Genomic DNA, 15,083 nt, shown 5'->3' on the forward strand with positions numbered 1-15,083 from the left:
TACAGATCCATATTAATATTAAAATAAAATGGAGAAAGATAAAATCTACCGAGAAAATGTTACTTTTTATAATTTGCACAGGAGTGATAAATGAAAGCCAGAAAAATGTATTTCAGGGTGGTACTAGGCTACTAGCAAGGCCTGATATATCCTCCTGCAGTTCTGCCCCTATAATTCTTCATTGATTATAGTGATCAACCACTCAACGGTATAGAGTGCATTTTGTACATATAGGTATTGAAAAATTATTTGCTGGGCTGTTGCACCATTACAGGGAGAGCCTATGCAGAGCAAGTGAAATTCAAGAATCACTTCCCTCTTTCAGGGAGCGCTCTATTGGGTTTTGTGGTAAGCTTCCCTGTGTGTCAGACACTTCCCAGTTATTACAGTATTTTTTTCAGATACCAAGTATCTGAGATGTCTCCTTACACAATAGTCATTTACCACAGCTTTAGTGTGGCAAGCTTGAAGCAAGAGCCAAGCTCTCTTACTGGCATTCATTTTGAGAGCAGGGCTAAAAAGGGATCCAAATATTCTGAGATGTAGAACATTTTCCAGAAAATGAAGAAACTTTATCCCATTTCCCTGAAGAGAGAATTGTCAGGGACTGCTGAGAAGTAGTACTAACAGTGCAGTGCAACAGTTACTTAATGAGAAAGTTCTGCAAAACTTTTTTTAGAGATTAGCAGCACTTTTGGGCCAGCTAGTAAGGATTAAAATCCTTAGCAGAAATACGGCTGTAGAACAATTTTTCTTTCCTGCAGTATGGCATAAAATGAAGGAATCAAGACTGTAAGACGTGAAAATATCAACTCTGTCAAAGTTGGCTCTTGGTCTGTTGGCATGGAAGAATGGGAGAATATAACCTCTAGGCTGCTTTTTCTTACACCTTTAAACTTCCTAGTTGAAGAAAAAATGAGATAGTGAAAGAGACTAGAACAGGATACAAACAGAAAGATACAAGAAAATAAAAAAGGTGGGTTTCAGGTAGACGATTTGCTTTGTAGTATAGATCTGTCACTGAAAGGAAATTGGACATGGGTAAGTGCTATAAAAAGGGATTAGAAGAAGCACATTCTCTTGTTTCTCATATCATTTGTGAGAAATAATAATTCATATGTCCACCAATCTTCATTTGAACAATGACCAATCTTTTCTTTAAAATAAGGCTAGATTTTCAACAAAAAGGAAATAAGAAGAAAAGATCTAATAGACAGCAAAATATGATCCAGACATACTTTCCAAGGACTAAGCCCCTGTATTCAAAATTCAAAACAACTTCCCAAGTCAAAAAGTTTGCATGGTAAATCTTTTCTTTAAACTGAACTGCGAGGAAAGAGAGAATAAGAGGTGGGAAAATATTCTCTGGCCATTTTTTTTTTTCTCATTTCTTCCTAAAATTGATATAGCTGAAGCTGTTGTTTTGCAATCATGAAAGTCATTGCTTTTCATGAATTCAATTCCAAATTTTTTTCTCGAGAGTTACAGGTGGGGTACTGTAATCCATCTTTCAGGACAGTGAGCTATTTGGCTGGAGCCTAGAAAGACAGAAATAAGACAAAAGTGTGGAAAATAATGTCCAATAATGAGAATCCTAATGCAGGAACCAATGGTTATAGGAAGTCCTGATATCAAACTGCCAGGTAATAACATCCTGTGCAGAACCTGAGCTTGACAACAGCAACCAGTCAGGCAATAGCCACGTTCTCATTGTCAATAAGTACTGCTGTGGTTATAACACAGACAACTTTTTATGGAAGTCACTGTCTTATAACAGATAGATAATGTGCTCCAGAGGCAGTGTGATATAATCCACTGTGATTTTGAGAAAGCAATAATAATATACTTAACCAAGATCCTTTAGAGTAATGTTTAGAAGTACAACTGAACAATGATTGATGTTCACTGCAATGATGAATGCTCACTGCAATCAGTGAAGAGATTTAGTTTAGATGCAAAATGCTTTGAGTTAGATAACAAAAAATAATCACTTGTCCTGGGAAGATAAGAATTGCAACTGATCCCAGTTAGCTGTATGCTTGAACCCTGAGTTTGGTGTCAATCATTTTCAACAACCTTTGGAGTTTAGAAAGTTTGCTTCAGAATTACAGCCCTGACTATTGTTTTTAAAACAGAATGACAAAACCCCTCAGAGGGGCAACTATGAATTTCTTTTAAACCATGTAAGAATCAAGAGAGCATGACAATGCTTCTTCCCTTCCTTTTTTCTAGCACTTACCTGTGTTTGATTCCTTCACAGTGACAGATCTGTATTTCCAGCAGCTCGGGCAATACCCTGACCTACAAGTTCCTGTTGAAATTTAGACACTGTTGCAGATAGTTTAGGACTTATGTGATCAAGAAGTGCTTGAAAGAATGAGGTCTGGTGACCCCTCAGTGAGAGCACTTACTGGAAAGAAGGTAGGTACTAATTTCTGCTCCCTGCTTCTTGGATGGTTTATGCATTTAGCCTGAAATATTAATTACATAAAATGTATGATATCGTTTTGTGGTTTCATACAAACTAATTTTAAAACTTGCTCGAATAAAGCTATCTAGATTCCTGCTGTATATATAAAGATGAATTTATTTGGTTTGTGAGGCTAACAAGCTTTTTAATAGTAATCACAGCTGAGGGTTTCACCTAAAGAAACCCCTTCCTTCAGATAACAGTAGTGTATCTTGATATACAAAACCCCCATAAATCTGCTTAAAGAAGCAGGGAAGTGTGAAAATTTATCCTCAACAATTTTCAAACAACTATTTGAGTTAAAAGTGTTTTGAATTCCAAATTTCAGACAGCTTTTAATGTGCAGAATAGTAATGCTGGTAAGGCTCCCAGGAACCATTTAGACAAGACGTTGCAAATTCCCTTCCCTGGATCTGAGCTACAAGAAATACATCAAAACCAAGTAGCTAGGGCATGAATATAATTTTAAAATGCTTCCTATTCAAATCTCCTGCTTTATTTGAATGCATAGTATAGGCGAGCTTTTCAGAAGAGTAGGACTCTTGTAAGGCAATGTTTTTATCAGGAAACAATTAGCTTTTAGGAGAGACTGGAAAGACTACTATATCATATTATCGCTCTCAGCATTCTCAAGCTCCACAGAGGGAGTTTGGCAGTAACTAAGAAGTCTTTGGGAGACTTATTTCCTTGTCAGATAAAGTAGAAATATCATTTTCAAAGCATCATTAAATGCATTAAAATTGGCAATATAATTTGTCTGAGACATATCAAAATTTTAAGTTAGACATTGCCCAACAAAATTCATGCCCTCTCCAAAGCCACAGTAAAGTGAGAGAAGATCCTTTTTGCTGTGCCCTGTCAAGAAACTGACCTGACAAAAAAAAAAAAAAATACATTGTTCTGTGTTAAGTACAAATCCAGATGCTTCCCTCAGGAGCCTTGTGCCCTTTCAAGCTTCTGTGTCATGAAGAAAGACATCAGTCTTTCTGCTGATAGTCTTAATTCATTGTTGGAAACACAAGCAACTCTTTATCTTCCTTCATCAAGTAAAGGACATGTTCACCAGAAAATGCACAAGCACACACACAAATAAATATTTTCTTGTGGAGCATGTTCCTGGCACTAGTTTGGATGTGGAGACAAGTGACAGATTTGCTAGTTCCCAAATCAGACACAGTACAGCTGAAGGCAGATATGCAGCTCTGCTTAAGGCAGATGGCAGGAAGTAAGGTCTCTCTTTTCTTTAAAGAGGTAAGAATTACAGCTGCACAGGCAGTCCGTGCAATTGTCCAAATGTACAATCAAAAAGTACTGTCAAAATACAGAATGAGGCTTAGCAACCAGGGCCTTCTGAAAGCGACCCCAATTTTCTGCAAGACCAAGTAATCCCTTTAATAGATCATAAAATGACTCTATTTTACAGTTAGCCTAAAGAATACAGTCAGTAGAAAAGTTACACATGTATGTAAGGATGAACCTCTTCTGACCTAAAAAGAGAAATCCAATTAAGATATATTAAAGTGGGAATAGGTTATTCTTCAGTTTGTTTTGTGCACAAGATAGCACCCTGTATGTGAAAAATCATCTATTTCTTTGTATTCTGATTTATTCTAAAACTCCAAAACATTTTATTAAAAAGCTTTTTATGCATAGTGCACATTTGCTTCAATGATTTGAAGGCTTGAGGCAAGGTGATGCCATATGCAATAGGGGAACACTCAAAAGTCCATTTTTTCCAGAGATGGTAACATCAGTGTTCATATTGTTGTAATGCAAGAAGACAGAAGCAGACAGGCACCATATTTAGTGCAGCTCAGGCAATAATTCTGCTTGGGAAGCAACAATCTTTGGGAAATAAAATGTAAGATCAAAGCAGTCCAGTTTTAATTAAACTACAGTTATGAACAAGGTTTCAAAGTTGTGCTTATTGTAACACACAGAAAAGCTAAAGGTTTAACTAAAGACTAAAGCCTTTTGACCTAACTGGAATTCACTTTAAATATTTTTATGCAAATGAACAGATTGTATAGTCTGTGGAACACTACACATAGAAATATATATTCACATATCACAGGATCCCAGCAGATTTGACTTATCTGTTTTGCTCTGAAAAGACATGGTTTAATTTCATGGTGATATCTCTCAAACACAACATGAAAAATGTGGTGCTAACACTATAAGTAAAATTTTATGTGTGGAAATGTTATTAATGTTTTCAAGGGGTTTATATGGATCTTAGTTCTGACATCACCTCTTCATGAGCTGTGTCTGTGAGCTGCTCAAAGAGATAAATAGTAGGAGACTATTTGGTGACTATGGGCGCATCCTCAAATCCTATCTCACAGTTGAAACATTCTGTTTTGACATTAAAACCTGAAAGGATTGGATCACAATTCTCTATTTTCAAAATCTATCTTATGACATCATCACTGCAAGAATACTGGTCCAGGATCTGACTCCTTTCTCTCACTAAGTACTGCCTTTTCCACGAAAACTAAAATATCCACACTTGATTTGGTCTTAGTTAAGCTAAAAAGATGTCCCTTATTTTGACAGTGGATGCCACTTTCCCCATTACTAAATACTGTCACATGTCAAGGCCCTTGACTTCTGCTTTGGAAGGGATTATTCCTTCAGGGGTTCCCTTGTGCAAAGTCTGATTTATTGCCTCAGTACCAATGCAGATAGCCAAGTGGGTGAAGAAAAGAACATGGGCTCCTTTCATCAACACAAAAATATCATCTCCAATCAGCCTTTGCCACAGGAGCCCTAGCCCATCAAATAACTGCTTTGTCAGAGTTTATTCTCCTGTTCTGTGAAAAAAAACAGTAGGGTGTTTTGTTTTTTTTTTCAACTCCATCTGTGTGAAAAGAATACCTTCATTTTTGTTCTGTTCTGAAAAGTCAGGCACATTTTCAGCTCTTTCTTTACTTGGTGTCTGGGATTAACTCTTTCCTTGAAGGCTGTATCATGTTATATTGAATCATGTGCTGTGCAGAAATCATTTCTCCCTGCACCCTGCTTTTGGCAGAGATGAAATAAACCTTTTGAAGCTTATTCTTCTGAAGGAAATAGGATGATACTAAGTAACATGAAATTACTCAGTGTAAAAGTATTATAGCAGGGAAATCTGCAATGTTGGTATGTCCAGAGCTGTTTCTACAATCAAAGGTGGTATCAAATGTACAGAACAGTTATTATAAAACCCATCTAAAATAAATTTGGTGAGTGATTGCATGCTTCAGAACATAACACTGACTGTGACATAATAGACATTGAATGTATAAAGAGAAATTTATAAAGATTTAATGTATACAAATATCTGTGTATAAAATACACATTTTTACACATTAAATAGATATAGATTCTATATAGACAATGCACTACTTATGTAAATTCAGAGCCTTTTTACAACCTACCTACATGGTAGAACAAAGAAGAGTTATTCACTCTAATAGAAAATTTAGGGCAGAGGGGAAAAGAAACCATGAATAGATGGAACCACAAAAACCAATTAGCTAAAATCTTTACAAAAGTTCTTATTTTTGTGCTGAAGTGACTAGCATGATGGAGAAGAAAAACTGCAAATAAATCCAAATACACTAAAGACTGTTTCAAATACACAAGTAATGCAAAGGTATTTTCATGGCACAGAAATGACCAGTTTTATTGGTGATAGACAGCTTTCCCTCTGGGTAAGGTTCTGTGCCAGACTCCTAAAAAAACCCTAAACAAATTATATCTGCTTTTTTTATTGTTATTATTCTCTTTCATATTGTTCATAGCATTCTTTTGTGAGGGTACCTCATTGCTGTGTTCCCTCATCTGAGCAAGCTTTTATTGCTGTTTAACATTTTTCAGAGACATGCAAAATTAGACCCAGACTTGTTAGCTGCAAGCATGCCACTCCAGACAGGTGTTTTAATACACAGCTGCCAACTGCACATTCTTGTGAGACTACAACCACCATTTGTGTCTGAGATGAAAATTGTGAATATTTGGGGCAGCCTCTCCGCCAACACAGGCACAGGTACAGGTAACAAGCACATTGCAATATGTGGCTCTGATCAAAGGTTTGGAATGTTTATATGAACTATCCTTCCCCCTTCCCCTATTAGTTATCTCTAATAACACACTTCATTTTTTGAGGCAAGGTCATGTCTACCTCAGAAATCTTTGTTACAGAGCATATAGACCTTGCACTCCCTCCCTCCACTGTGGAAATCAGAGAGCAGATTTTCTCATAATTTCTAATACAGTTGTTCAGTAAGAAGTATAGTGCCTTATAGCACTTACAAGTACTCTACTCATTCATTTCTGCTGTTCCTGAAAGCATCCAATGAAGTCAGGCATTCATCCTAGCTTGAAAAAATAGGACCTGGTCTCTTTCCATCTCCACAGGTCATTTCTTTTAGTGTTGGGGATAAGAGGAGTCATTCTTGATGACCTCAGAATCAATCCTCACTTGAGGCCTTCCCTGGTTGCTGGCTGCTGCTTGCTGTTCTTGAAACACTCACAGGATTCAGACACTACTGAGAGCCTATGAAGTAGATGGAAAGAAAGGAAAATCCAGCCCAACAATCATGAATTGATTTGGTGTAAGGTATTGGCAGTTCAGTTGCCATTTCTGTAGCAGTATAGAAATCCCTTGTGTACTATCACGCTATCTTTGTGGTGTGATGTAGATACAAAGTTCTGTTGCAAGGCTGTACCCTAGCAAAGGGACAAGGACATTGAACCACACCTTTCAGCAATAAATACCTCTGCCTCAGAAACAAGTCTTGAAACAAGCATCTTTTTTTGTATGTGATCACAACATGATTTTACATGTTGATGTGTATTATTTTCTATTATTGAAAAATCTGGGACAAATTATCTTCTGTTGTTTGGCAAGCTACAGGGGTCATTAAGTAATAGCTGCTATGACCTTTTCATAAATATTTAACCAATTTATGTCAGTGAAACTGTGGTTATGTGCTCTTGAGCCTGGCAGGATGAACAGTCAGGGTGTTGAGAGGTGGGCAGCAGTTGAATCAGTCAGTGGGAAAAGAGAGAAATATTCTGCGGATAAAATCAGCATGCAGGGAGAAGAAAAGCATCCAGGTGTCTGGGAAAGAGACTGGCCCAACAGCAGGGCATGGAAGGTCATTGTTTGAACTTGTTCCTTCAAAAGACTTTGTGGGAGTGAGAACTGAGGCTGCTCTTTCAAGTGGGGAGCTGACCGGACAACAGAGATGAAAGAACTGTCTTCTCTGAGAGCAAAACAGACACTGGAGTGAAAAAACTACAACTCCAAGTGGAGAAGAGTTCCAAAAGTGACAGTTGAAAGGCAAAGACTTCACAGAGATGACCAGCAAGAAAGGAAGGCCCGATGACTGCAGCACAACAATAGAGGGATGGTGAAGGCAGAAACTGCATAAGTGATGTGAGGAATCATGGAAAATGAGGTGTGGGAGACTTAGCAGGAGACTAAAGAGCTGCAGTGTTTGAAACTGAGAAGAAAAGAGGAAAAAAGGATCTGAATACACAGGGTTATCAAAGAGGTTGCTGTCTGTTAAAATCCTATGGCAGCTCAGACCAGCCTTTTAAAAAACTTGGGATGTTAGAATAATTTTGTATATGTGTTACTCATAAGTTAAAACTGTTTCATTGGAAGCTTGTACTGATGTTCATGAAAACAGTAATAATGCTTTTAGACCTGTAACACGCAGTTAAAGGTGCTTTCTTTGATCTTTGGGCAAAAGAATGCACAAAAGAATTGCACAATACAGCTCATGAACAGCTATTTTTAATGTTGTAGCATAATCCTAACTCCAAATAGTACCAACAAAAAGGACAGAAGACCCCTTTCTGTGGCAAGCAGCAAGCACTGAGCCTAAATCAGTGAGATGTACTTGCTTTGCCAACACAGCACAACAGAACAGAACAGAACAGAACACAACACAACACACACAACACAACTCAACACAACACAACACAATGCAACACAACACAACACAGCACAGCACCAGGAGTCTCTCTGGATGCCAGGGGTTCCAGCAGTGTTGAACCCATGGTGCTTCCCACAGCAGCAGCAGGAAGCCAGGGCTGGCTGCAGCTCACAAGGATTCCAGCAGCCCCTCCACCAAGCCCTCAGCCTCAGGGAGCACCTGAACAGAGAAAAAACCTAAGATCAGAGGGCAGGATAGATGAGGATTATGGTGCCCCAAAGAGGTAGAAAGTTTGTATAGATGAAAAAAAGAGGATGTGAAGGAACAAAATCTGCTCTCTAGTTTTTCAGCTCTTGGTTTTTCTTCCAACCTCAGCAAAAAAAAAAAGCCCAGTATTTTTCCTTCTCAGTGTTCTCTGTGTGTCACATTTATTCAATTTTTCAAGTTTTTTATATCGGTCCTTGCAGTAAGTGGTTTCCTGGGTAGTCTGAAAAACACTTTTAATTACAATGTTTTTTTATCTTAGTAAATTACATGTGACAAGGTTAATTAGAATTAGCATGCTTCTATAATATACTTACATTGAATGCAAGTATATTATAGAAGGGGTACATGGGTTTCATACAGAATTTAAAGGATATAGAATAAAAACCTTTTATTCAATGTGTAATGTATTTTTTAAATGATGGAAAAAAATTCAGTTCCTTTCACTTCTTCTGACAGCTTGTTCACAACTGAGATGACTCAGAGAAACGAGGTTTAGGCTGAGCTGACTTTCTGAAGTTGGTGCCTTGCTCCAGGATGAGTGTTCCTGTTGCTGTGGGACTGATTTCTTCCTGTTATAACATAGCTACAGTTAGACCTGCCTGGGAACACCTCTGTGTACATAATTTATGCAACTGCTTGCAACAAGATTACTCAGGGTTACAATGATAAGTATACATGATAAGGAACTTCAGTGACTTTGAATATAAAACCAGATTCTCTCAAACTCATAAAAAGTATCTGAAAAAATCAAGCCCCAGGGAAAGTTTGACTGATTTTTCATCAAACCAGGAATTTTTCCTCATTTTGCTTTGCTACTGGAGATGATAAGTATGGTAATAGAATATGCCATGACAGACAAAAACTTTTAGTGCTAATTTGCAAATGGCAATAATGGCAGCTTATTCCTCAGAACGCTCCCTTCCTAGGTTTTCAATGTGTGGGCATATAAAAATACAGTTGTATTTTTAATTGTCTTAAAGGAAAGATTAAATAGATGCCCTCAAGCAGCATTTGCCACACAAACATAGTCAAAGCCATAAGCCATTTTCTTTATCATTTGTCCAAAAATAACCTTAGACTATTTAAGAAATCAATGTCTATATCCAGTCCTGCTGCATGTTAATAAAAATGGAGTGCCAGAGGAGATTCAGTAATCCCAATTTGATTCTCAAATATAGGTTAATTACATATTATCACAAATGCAATCCAATTTTTCACACTGCAGTGAACTCAGTCCCACACCTAGTGACTGTTCAGGACTGAGAGAAAGAGGCCACAAACACAAAGCTTTCCCAGCTCCTTGTTGAAATCCAACAGTGCTGAGGAGCTGGCACAGAATAAATGCTGGAGGAAGAACCTGGCATGTGCAGTTTTGGAGTATGACTTCAGAAAATGACTTGGCATAGAAAACCTTTGGGTTATCTTCAATTTGGGTTATCACTTACATGATACAACTAAAATGTACTGTCAAAATATTGATGGAAATGGCAGAAGTCATGGAAATCAAGCTGTTCCACAAGAAGCATTTTAGAGGAATATCATGAGACAAAATGAATGCAAGACATTTAATTCTGGTGGTTTTTATGTCTACTAGCATAGGTAGCTGTGATGCTTCTTTTCTACTTGTTTTTCTTCCATGAAGACTTACTGTCTATTTCTTGGCCAGTTGTTAAAAATTTCAGAATTTTCTTCAGAAATTTAAGTCAGAATTTCAGTTTAAATTTCATATAAGTAAGGAAAAATAGGCTTTGGCACAAAACAGTGTGTATTAGGGAATAGGATGGGATAGAGTTTAAAGGACTGTTTGTCATGTGCTGCTAATGCACCTTGCTGCTTCTCACCTTGAGAAAATTCCTTATTTTGTCAGCAACAGAGGTAAAACAAGTCAAATGACCAATGCATATAATTTCCTTTATTACTGATAATCTTCCAAGGAACTACAACAAAGTGACATTAGAATTGGACAAACATCTCTCTAAGTAAACTTGATAAACACAGAGCTCGCCATAGTGCAAATAGAATGTTTTCACAGATATATAGCTTCAGTGATAAATTATATCACATATAGTACTGCACCCATTTGAGATCTTCATGGGTCTTAAAATATTTTTTAAATTTATTGACACAGCAACAAATAAATGGTATTTAATAATAAACTTGGAAAGCAAGTTTCCAATTCATGGTTCACAGTGGAAATCAAAGAATTATGCTTAACCAGTCATCAAGCAAAGAAGCAAAAATATACTAGATGATATATCTTTATGATTATATTTTGAACAGCACAAATTTTGAATAATTAATGCTTGCAATAAACTTCTAACAGACGATCTTTAGAGTAAAAATTTCTTGGAGAAATAATACAGTGAATGATGAATACATTGGAGAAAATAAAGGCCTGTATATGGACAAATATTGCACAGAAAAAGAAATCAAATACAATAAAAAAATAAAATATTTGTTATGAATTATTCACCTGTATTCCTGCTTATAGAAAAGAGCATACTTTCCTGTCACTTCTCCTTCCATAAATCTTGAGTTATCTCATTGATTACATCCATTCTATTTCACAAATATACCCAGGCTATGCTGACTTCTGTGTTACCTGGCGCCAGTGTTCCTGAGACCAGTGTCCTGAATCAGCCAACACCAGTTTACAGAGTGACATCCTGATTGTATTTCCTGTTCCCTCTCTATACTTGTGTTCTCATTTGGGCCCACTTATGTTAATGAACTAAACCTGCTATCTCAGTAAAGTACAAAATTATTCATATATTCATAGGTGTGAAAGTTGAAAAAAGCTATTACATCACCCTATCAGCTTTCCTCTAAGAAAAGAACCATAAGATTTGCTAGTAAGGAGCTCAAAAAAATTCATAGGTGTATATATATATATATATTTTTTTTTTTTTTTTTAATAGCCCTTACAGGGAAAAAAAGGGGGGGGGGGGGGGAAGGGAAAAAAACCAACTCTCAGACTTTGCATAGTTACCCTAAGTCACAGAACTTACTATAAGGCAGAACTGAGAATGCCTTACATTTTATACTGCATTTATTGAGCTACAGCATTTTTCACTGGATTTCCAAAATCAGATGCTGAAAGGAGCAAATTTAGTTGAGATGTATGACCCAGAGAGCATACAGGTTCCAAAATACAATTTCATGTTGAACACTGCTGAAGCTTTTTTTTGTTTTGACTCACTGCAACTGTTAACATCCCTGCTTGGCAACTATCTGAAAAATGGAATAACATGAAGGACTATTTCAAGACTCTGTGATCAAAAAAAGGAGGGGGCCTAGGAAAAGGAGAAAATATGGTTGAAGTTAGAATAAATGTGCATATTTTGTGAAAACTTCCTGAAAATTCGACTGAATAATTTGAACTTCTTGCTGTATTGTAATAATGCTGTATAATTCCATAGATGGGCATGTGAGACTCCAAGATTTACCTGCATTGACAGTGAAGGATATTTAAAGACCCAGTGTGCAGTGCTATAAAGGTTTATGTTGTGAAAGCATTTATGTATTTATAACACTTCAAGTGCAGGGTATCCACCATGTGAGCAGTGCTGTTATAAAATGATGGATTTTCTAGAGTGACTGTAAATGAGAAATTCAGTGCTGACCCAAGAGGACAGATGAGGCAAACAGGTACAATATCTGTCATTTTCCAATAATTTCTGGTTTTGCATCAAAAGATGTGACTGTCCATACCTGGAGAAACCAACATCATACACACACATTGCAGTGATTCAGCTCTAAATACCTCTATTTCTGGCTGGTAGCTGGACCCTCTATTTTTTATATATTGTTAGTGCTGAACCAGATATGTTCCCAGAGAATTCTCAGTTTAGAGAGCCATGCTGTTTTTTGCACTTAAAATCTGCTTTGAAAAAGTATTAACTATTTCACACCTTGTCAAGAATCAGTGCTTGATATAGTGCTAATTTCAACAAGCACATTCATCTTGTCCTACTCTTGCACTTATTAGCCATTTATGTGTCATACTGACTACTTGCCCCAGATGAGAAGGATTAGCTCACATTAAAGCCTTGCAAGAAGAAAGCAGCTTGTAATTCCAGAAACTATACAATCTAACTGTTGTCACATACATTAGATAAGAAAATATCAACACCTATTCAGCACATACTTACAGAGAAGTTTATATTGTTTATTTTCAGTGTGGTCTTTGTAAAGGTCTCTAGTACATTTCCTCCTTTGAAAATGAGTGTACAGTGCTGCTGGCTAATCTTAGCCAGCCTGGGGATTTCTTATTATTCAGGAAAGACATATTTTCTTAGAATTTACTAATGTTGGAAGAAGCTCAGCAATTTTCAGAATTAATTTGAAGGCATTGCCTAGGCTCTTCCAGCTTTATTCTTATTGCATAATACTTAAATTTGAAATAGATTCCTTATAACCAGAACATAGTAATATAAGTGGGAAAAGGAGAACCTGTATTAGGGAACACTTGCATTTCTGGGATGTCTGACTCTATAGCAAGCAAGAACATAGGGATATGGACTTGTCAAGGAAATTCTGATGTGATACCAAACCACATTTAACAAAATGAATTCTGCATTGTTTTGCTTCATTTATATTTAGCATGCTGAGACATGACCTAATCATTTTGCCATTTTATGGCAATGGTAAGTGGTAAAACCATTGCCCAAGAAAACTGCATGTATCTTGTAACCAGCATGTTCATCAAAGATATTTGCATAATTTATACACCAGCATTACTGTCTCCTGTAAATTATTAGAAGAATAAATTTTTTTCCTTCAGTTTGGCAAAAATTTTTATCATCCTAATGATAACCCTACTCTAGACTGAATGTGAGATAACAAGTATATAAAAGTAAAAGGTAATTGATTTATTTCTTGCATATTTATAGCCTATTTAGAGAAGCATGTTGTAGATCCTTATAGTTTAGCTACATAATTAGAAATTATTCTTGGAGAAAAAACAATGTCCTTTTTATAAATTCAATGGTCAGGATATATTTTCTGATTTCCATTCCATTTCTTAAATTTGACATTTGGTATGTAACAGAATATCTGTACAGCTCAGAACCTGAGGTAGGCTTCCCCACCTTATTTACAGACTGCGCAGGTCTCTCCTGTGTAATTATCTGTATTCGTGCAGCAATCTTTCATGATTACTGCCAGGCTGATGAAGAACAGTTAGCTGTGTCCCTGTTTGCTATTATTGTCACAGAATCTCTGTAGGTTGATCATTTGCAAAGCCCACATAATGCCATGATGATTTTCTTCCCCTCTCATGAAAATACCCTCATGTGATAAATTGTTTCAATAGTTCTAGTACTGTTATTCTATTTGCATAATGAAGATAGAAACTTTATCCGTTTTGCTGTCATTAATATTCTTAGGATTAATTTTGCTACTGTGGAAGATTTTCAGTCCCCTGTGTTCACAAATATTTAGTCTCCTTTTCAAAACTGGGCTTCCTTCTCTTTATTTTTACTTTTGGTAAGTAGGGATAAAAACACAGCTCTAAAACAAAAATTAAGCAAATCATCATTGTGGGTAAGTCAATCATGATATTATGGGAAGTTATTGCAAATTAAGCAAATCATCATTGTGGGTAAGTCAATCATGACATTATGGGAAGTTATTGCCAGACATCCCCAGTTATCTCAGGAAGGACCTCTGTTTTGAATAATTTTGGACTTGTCATGAAAAATAACACATTTCATGTAGTTTTTGGTTGTTTTTTGCATATACAGATAAATCCAACCAAACAATGAAGGATATTTTCAGTGTTACTCGCCCAAGGCTCCTGTTGCATTAAGTATCGCAAGTGAATGTTTCTCAGTTAGGAATTTTATGTTTAAAAACAAGTAAGATTAGTAAAATCTCCTTTCCAGAATGTAGAATATTTTTGTAATATATTTTAGCTTTTATTTTTTTTGTTTAAGATTTTTTTAGTTTAAAATTACTATGTTCTCTTAATATCACTTTTAAGAGTGCATTTTTTCTATTCTTCCACCATTCTCAAGATGTGACATGTTTCGTATACCCCCAATTTTATCTGCAAACACTTTCTTAACTTTTAGAAATGGATTGGATGAAACAAATTCAAGAAGTAAAGTGTTGAATATATATTTTTAATATTCTTGTGAGTTGCCTGGATTTTCCAGCACTGAGAATCATTTGGAAAGTTCTGTGCCTAACTGTACAAAAGGTGACTCTAACTGCTGTTTTTATTCTAAGGACTTTGGTTTCCTACTTGAGTTAGAATTTAGTGATAAATACCAAACTATTAGATATATATGCAACTATGACTTTCTAAAGATAGAATTAATCCTAAATGCAAGAGCAGACTTTAGATGTTGAAATGTTTTATTTTAAGTTGTGCAGGCCTCCCGACACACTCAGTGATGTTGGACAGTTTGGGT

Source organism: Melozone crissalis, unplaced genomic scaffold (assembly GCF_028551555.1).
Source record: "Melozone crissalis strain CALT ecotype California unplaced genomic scaffold, PUWL_Pcris_2 ptg000006l_1, whole genome shotgun sequence".
Classification (NCBI taxonomy): domain Eukaryota; kingdom Metazoa; phylum Chordata; class Aves; order Passeriformes; family Passerellidae; genus Melozone; species Melozone crissalis.